Source organism: Triticum urartu, chromosome 2A (assembly GCF_056163025.1).
Source record: "Triticum urartu cultivar PI428250 chromosome 2A, HENAU_Tu73, whole genome shotgun sequence".
Taxonomy (NCBI): Eukaryota; Viridiplantae; Streptophyta; class Magnoliopsida; order Poales; family Poaceae; genus Triticum; species Triticum urartu.
The window spans coordinates 674,296,410-674,304,346 of NC_141874.1; positions in this window are offsets into that span (position 1 = coordinate 674,296,410).

Here is a 7,937-nt window from a genome sequence, read left to right on the forward strand (position 1 = left end):
CAGACCCTGGAGTCTGGATCGAGGATTATATCCTCCACATACATATGGCTCGAGGAGATGACCTCCACGCCATAAAATACTTACCCCTCAAGCTTAAAGGGCCAGCCCAGCATTGGCTTAAAAGCCTTCCTGAAAACACAATCGGAAGTTGGGAAGAGCTCGAGGACGCTTTCCGAGCAAATTTTCAAGGGACCTATGTCCGCCCTCCGGATGCAGATGATCTTAGTCACATAGCTCAACAGCCTGGAGAGTCAGCTCGGCAATTCTGGAATAGATATCTTACTAAAAAGAATCGGATAGTCGACTATCCGAACGCTGAAGCCTTAGCAACTTTCAGGCATAATGTCCGAGACGAATGGCTCGCCATACACCTCGGCCAAGAAAAGCCAAGAACAATGGCCACACTAACAAGCATCATGACCCGCTTTTGCGCAGGAGAGGATAGCTGGTTGGCAAGATGCAGCACCAGCAACCCAAGTACATCCGAAACTAGGGATGGAAACGGAAAACCGCGATGCAATAAGGACCATCACTAGACTAAGGAAAAAAGTCCGAAGAGCACGACAGTCAATGCCGGATTCAAAAGCTCACGACCGAATCAGAAAAAGCCGCCCCTCCAAGATAACATGGACGACCTATCCAACCTAAACAAAATCCTGGATAGGATATGTCAAATACACAGTACTCTCGGAAAGCCTGCTAACCATATCCATAGAGATTGTTGGGTTTTCAAACAATCCGGCAGACTCAACGCCGAACACAAGGGGCTCGACACACCAAGCGAAGACGAGGACGAACCCCAAAAGCAGAGTACCGGGAAACAAAAGAATTTCCCACAAGAAGTAAAAACAGTAAACTTACTCCACATAACAAAACATGCGGCGCCCATAAAGGTACGCGCCCCACGGTCTATCCCAAAGGAATCCCGCCACCGGTTGTCAAAACCAATCATCTTCGATCATCTGGATTATTCTAGAAGTATCAGGAACCCAGGCTGGACTGCCCTGGTACTCGATCCAATAATTGGCGGACTCCAGTTTTCAAATGTCCTTATGGACGGTGGCAGCGGACTCAACCTGATATATCAGGACTCAATCCGCCACATGGGGATCGACCCAAAAAGAATTCGCCACAACAAAACCTCCTTTCAAGGAGTAACGCCAGGTCCGGACACCCATTGCATGGGTTTTCTCCGGCTCGAGGTTATTTTCAGCTCTGCCGATAACTTCCGTCGCGAATAGCTGACTTTCCACATCGTCCCATTCTCAAGTCGCTATCAAGCACTGCTGGGACGCGAAGCTTTCGCCCGCTTTAACGCAATACCGCATTATGCATCTCTTACGCTTAAGATGCCCGGTCCACGCGGCATCATCTCCTTAATGGGGAAGCAGTAAGGGCGCCTCCCCCAAGCGGAGGATTGTGCGGCCGCTTTAACAGCCCCACAATACAATGGCTTCACCAGCCAGAACATCGAAACATGTCATTAAGACCACGGACACGGATAGACGAGTCCGGCACAAAAGTATCATTGATAAAGGCTTAGTGGCCATATACCCCTGCACTAGGGGCTTCACACGTATAAAATAAGAGACAATAAAGCTCAATTTTCCATATTTTACTTTACACTTTGTTTATTTCATATAACTTTTCGGCACGCCCCTTTTTCAACTTAGTTGCTCTCTTTTTTACAGATGAACGTCGTGCTGCGCCCGTCCAGGATACGGCACAACGGAGACACAGGCGCAGACGTGCAGTAGGGACCCGTTCCAAGGATTCTTTTCAGATTAAGACCCTACGTAAACCTTTTTTACTGTCTCTTGTTGATACACATCCCCTGGTTCTATGACCAAGGAGGAGGCTGGCGTCTTGGCATGTGGCCACGTCAGAATTCTTGCGCGTACCTGGACACTAGGGGCTTATACCTTAGAGCGTTACTTAGCCCGCTCTCATAAAGACCGAATACCTTAGGGAGTGTTCGGCATCGCGAGTTTGGCCTTATATGCATCAGCTCCGAGTCATGATTTTGGTCAAATGTTGGGTTGCCCGGCTCCTGTGTTCGGCCGCCTTACGTTCCGCTCTATCGACTAAGGCGGCACCAGGGGAACTACTGCGATTGTGCCCTGGTTCGGCCAGGCGAGCACCTCAGTAGAGAAAGCCGAAAACTGACTGTCATGATATGGCGTGAGACTGGTCAACCACTCGATGACTCTCCGGAATCTATAGGATTCCCCCACATTAACGAAGGGCCGTTTTCCGGCTAGGCACATACGCGCCCCGAATTCGGGCGAGCGCAGTCGCCACCAGGGGCTACCTAAATAGTCCCATTGTCAAGCTCCTATGGCTAAGTGAAAGTGTTAAAGCATTATAGTCCGGTTGCCTAGCTCGCTGCGCTATCACCTCCTTTGTAGGACCAAGACGTTGGATTAAGTGTGAAAATGCGCCTTCTGTGAGCACCCCCGCAATATGTGCATGGGGGCTGAAGCCAACGACTGCCATCTTTCAGATTTTGTATGTATATATTAAAACGGCCGCACAGGAGGTGTTCCACATACTTGCAGGCACAAGTATAAAAGGCTACTACAATTCATCAAAATATTGCTTCATAATTACATATGCTATCAGAACATAGCATCCTTCGAGCACTGCGTCTCTATTACACGAGCGCCTTCAAGGACTTCCTCAAATAGTAATCGGAGGGTACTCGGCTTTGGTTCGAATCTCGGGATGCAACAACGGTGGTCTCCATCCCTGCCCAGTATGTCTTGACACGGGCAAGAGCCATCCGTGCGCCCTCTATGCATGCTGACCTCTTCATCGCATCGATACGTGGCACCGCGCCAAGGAATTGTTGCACCAAGCCGAAATTACTCTTCGACTCCGATCTCCCCGGCCACAGATCACCCATGACGTACTTCATGGCGAGTCCGGACAATCTATTCAGTTCGGCCCATTGAGCCAGACGATCGTCCACTGCCAGTGGACGCTCTGGATTGTGGAATTGCGACCAGAAAAGCCTTTCCACTTCGTGATCTTCTTGATCTCGAAAGTGTTCGGTCGCATCAGTAGCACTCGATGGCAAATCCAGATAGGTGTCCTTCGCACTCCACATCCGGTCCAACGGAGCAAACTTCGGATCGCCAAACTTCCTCCGCAGCATAAAGGGCTTTCCAGCCGCAATCTGTCCGGCCTGACGTAGCTCCTCCTTCGCAGCTCTCATCGCAGAGCGAGCGTCCTTGGCATCAACAACGGCCTTCTCTAAGTCCGTTTGTCTCGCCCGGTCTTCTTTCTCAAGAGACTTGCAATGGTCAGCAGCGCTTTTTAACTTCACGGCCATCTCGGCCATCTCCTTCTTGCTTCGGCGGTGAGCAGCCTGTTCGGCTCTCAGCTCTTCAAGTGCCTTCTTGGCAGCCGCATCACTTGTCCTGGCTTGTTCCTTAGCTCGGGCAAGTTCCGCTCGGAGACTCTCCACGGCGGCCGCACCATCTGCCTCAAGCACACACATTGTAAGATACTGGCATAAAAGCTCCTCTTACCAGATGTCACCCAAGGAATTGCATACCTTGAGCATCATCAAGTCGCTCGTTGACGAGCGTGATGTCGGCATCTGCCACGTCAAGTTGCCGCTTTATCTCGGCAAAATCATAAGTTCGGCTCGATTCCGGACACCTCGCCACCTATATACAAAGGCGAAAATTAGACCTGGGATTATGATCCTCTGCGCGCCGTCAATTATGACAACGCACAGAGTCTCAGGGGCTACTATCTACACAGGGCGCATCTTGTTTATGCGCAACTGACAAAGAAGTACATTATCAAACGTACCTCAAAACCCGTCAGCAAACTTCTAACGGCCTCGTGCAATCCGCTTTCCGCGGACGAAATCCTTCCAATCATCGTACCCATCAATGCACGGTGCTCCTCTGAGATAGAAGCTCGCCCCCGCAGAATCATCAGCTCCTCCGACCGCGCACCAGACGGTGCCGGACTCATCCTATGACCTCCATCGAAGGCAGGACGCGGAGAACCTTGGGGGCCATATGGCTACCTTCCACCTCTGCCAGATTCGGAGAAACCCTCCGTGACGACACCTCAGGGTCACCCGCCTCGCTAGGCGGTACGACAGGGGGAGGCGTTCCACTCTCCATCATCTCCGGAAGAAGATCCCCCGAAGACGAGCTTTGCTGAGAAGGGCTGAGGTCCAAGCTGCAAGGTAAAATTTCGGTTAATCTTCTTAGATAAAAAGTAAGGATTTCTCTCATCCCTCTAAAGGAAAATCTTTCTCTACTTACGGCTCACTGGAGGGCTGATCCCTTTGGGGGCGTAGTTCAGCCGAGGATCTCCCCGGCGCCGGACCCTCTGACGAGGACTTCTTCCCCCGCTTTGAGGCCATGGTATCCGGGTCGTCAGAGGCGGCCCTCTTCTTCCCCCTAGGAGAGGAATTGTCGGTTCCTCCCTTCGGAGCAGCCTCCTTCGAGGAGGCCATAGTTTCCTTGTCCTCCCCCTCACTTCCCTCCAAAGGCACGATCTTCAACATCCTGACTAGCATGGGATCCGGCCTGGTCTCAGGAAGGGGAGCCAGACACCTGATCAGCTTTGCCTTCGCTACCCACTCCTATTTAAAAGGACAACTCTTTTAGGGGCGAGTTTATGACAATTTTACGGATAGCGAGTTCGGGCACAAGGTTACTTACTTGAGTATCCGGGCGATTGCAGCTTAAACTTGCGTCCTCGGTCAAATCCGGACACATCGCTTGTGATCCGAAGAACATTTTATACATCTCCACGGGCGTTGCACCCATAAAATGCTGGAGAGCTCGTGGTCCCTCCGGATTAAACTCCCATAGACGAAGGGAGCGACGTTTGCTGGGCAATGTTCGGCGAATCAGCATGACCTGCGTCACCTTGACCAGGTTGAGGTCTCTTTCTAAGAGATCCCTAATGCGGCCCTGCAACAGGGGCACGTCTTTGGGTAACCCCCAATCTAATCCTTTGTTGACCCATGACGCTAGCCGTGGTGGGGGATCCGAGTGAAAGGCAGGAGGCGCCACCCACTTGGCGCTCCTGGGAGCGGTGATATAGAACCACTCTCGTTGCCACAAGCCGAGCTCCTCTTGAAAGGAGCCCTCGGGCCACGGAGCATCGGCATTCTTACTTATGACAGCACCTCCGCACTCTGCATGCCGTCCCTCGATCATCTTTGGCTCCACTCCAAAAGTCTTGAGCCATAATCCGAAGTGAGGAGTAACGCGAAGGAACGCTTCGCACACAACGATGAATGAGGAAATGTGGAGGATGGACTCCGGAGCTAGGTCATGAAATTCCAGCCCATAATAGAACATCAGCCCCCTCATGAAGGGATCCATCGAGAAGCCTAAACCCCGAAGGAAGTGAGACATGAACACTACGCTCTCACCAGGCTGGGGACTGGGAATAGCCTGCCTTTGAGCAGGCAACCTATGTGAAATTTCGATGGTCAAAAACTTAGCCTCTCTCAACCTTAGCACGTCCTCCTCCGTGACGGAGGAGGGCATCCATCGGCCTCGAAGGTCGGAACCGGACATTGTCGAAGGTCCGAAGCGCCTGGAATCTGGAGCCTAGGGTGTTGGAACTCGAGGCGACAGGCGAACTTGTTTTGAGATTGAAGAAAAGGAGTAAGGCCTTGGTCTCTTTATAAGAGGTTGAATACCAAGAGCCCTCCCCGTAACCGTTTGGGACTCGCCTTTAATCGAGAAAACATGCTAACGGGCACGATTGGGTTACCCACGTCCATATTAACGAGGATCCCATAAACAAAGGGGACACGATCTCTGCTTTGACAAGACGTGCCAAGGAAACCGCCTCGCAAAACACGCTGAGGTGGAGAAGTGAAAACGATTCGAATAAAGGCTTGGCCGTAGTGTGATGTCACGCTGCAGAATACGTCAGCAGATTAGATTTGTGTTAATATTATTCTCTCTATGGCAATACGTGGAAGCTTATTTTGCAAAGCCGGACACTACTCTTAGTTTTTACAAACTTTTATGAAGAATTTGGAGGAGGAACCCGCCTTGCAATGCCGAAGACAATTTGCGTGCTGGACTCGTCGTCATTGAAGCCTGGTTCAGGGGCTACTGAGGGAGTCCTGGATTAGGGGGTGTTCGGGTAGCCGGACTATACCTTCAGCCGGACTCCAGGACTATGAAGATAGAAGATTGAAGACTTCGTCCCGTGTCCGGATGGGACTTTCCTTGGTGTGGAAGGCAAGCTTGGCGATGCGGATATTCAAGATCTCCTACCATTGTAACCGACTTTTTGTAACCCTAACCCTCTCCGGTGTCTATATAAACCGGAGGGTTTTAGTCCGTAGAACAACTTCATCATACAACAATCATACCATAGGCTAGCTTTTAGGGTTTAGCCTCCTTGATCTCGTGGTAGATCTACTCTTGTACTACCCATATCATCAATATTAATCAAGCAGGACGTAGGGTTTTACCTCCATCAAGAGGGCCCGAACCTGGGTAAAACATTGTGTCCCTTGTCTCCTGTTACCATCTGGCCTAGATGCACAGTTCGGGACCCCCTACCCGAGATCCGTCGGTTTTGACACCGACAACGGGCTATGGAGATGCCCATCAATAGATATCAATGTGTGTGAGTAGGGATTGCCATGCAACGGATGCACTACAGCTATAAGTATATGAAAGCTCAAAAAGAAACTAAGTGGGTGTGCATCCAACTTGCTTGCTCATGAAGACCTAGGGCAATTTGAGGAAGCCTGTCATCGGAATATACAAGCCAAGTTCTATAATGTAAGATTCCCACTAGTATATGAAAGTGATAACATGAGAGACTCTCTACTATGAAGATCATGGTGCTACTTTGAAGCACAAGTGTGGTAAAAGGATAGTAACATTGTCCCTTCTCTCTTTTTCTCTCATTTTTTTTATTTGGGCCTTTTCTCTTTTTTATATGGCCTCATTTCTTTCTCTTTTTTTATTTGGGCTTCTTTGGCCTCTTTTATTTATTTTTCGTCCGGAGTCTCATCCCGACTTGTGGGGTAATCAGTCTCCATCATCCTTTCCTCACTGGGACAATGCTCTAATAATGATGATCATCACACTTTTATTTTTCTTACAACTCAACAATTACAACTCGATACTTAGAACAAAATATGACTCTATGTGAATTCCTTCAGCGGTGTACCGGGATATGCAATGATGCATGAGTTACAAGTATGAAAGAATTATGAACGGTGGCTTTGCCACAAATACTATGTCAACTACATGATCATGCTAAGCAATATGACAATGATGGAGTGTGTCATAAACGGAACGGTGGAAAGTTGCATGGCAATATATCTCGGAATGGCTATGGAAATGCCATAATAGGTAGGTATGGTGGCTGTTTTGAGGAAGGTATATGGTGGGTGTATGATACCGGCGAAAAGGTGTGCGGTATTAGAGAGGCTAGCAAAGGTGGAAGGGTGAGAGTGCGTATAATACATGGACTTAACATTAGTCATAAAGAACTCGTATAATTATTACAAAAATCTACAAGTTATCAAAGCAAAGTATTACGCGCATGCTCCTAGGGGGATAGATTGGTAGGAAAATACCATCGCTCGTCCCCGACCGCCACTCATAAGGAAGACAATCAATAAATAAATCATGCTCCGACTTCATCACATAACGGTTCACCATACGTGCATGCTACAGGAATCACAAAATTCAACACAAGTATTTCTCAAATTCACAACTACTCAACTAGCATGACTTTAATATCACCATCTCCATATCTCAAAACAATTATCAAGTATCAAACTTCTCATAGTATTCAACACACTCATAAGAAAGTTTTATTAGTAATCTTGCATACCAAGCATATTAGGATTTTAAGAAAATTACCATGCTATTAAGACTCTCAAAATAATCTAAGTGAAGCATGAGAGATAAATA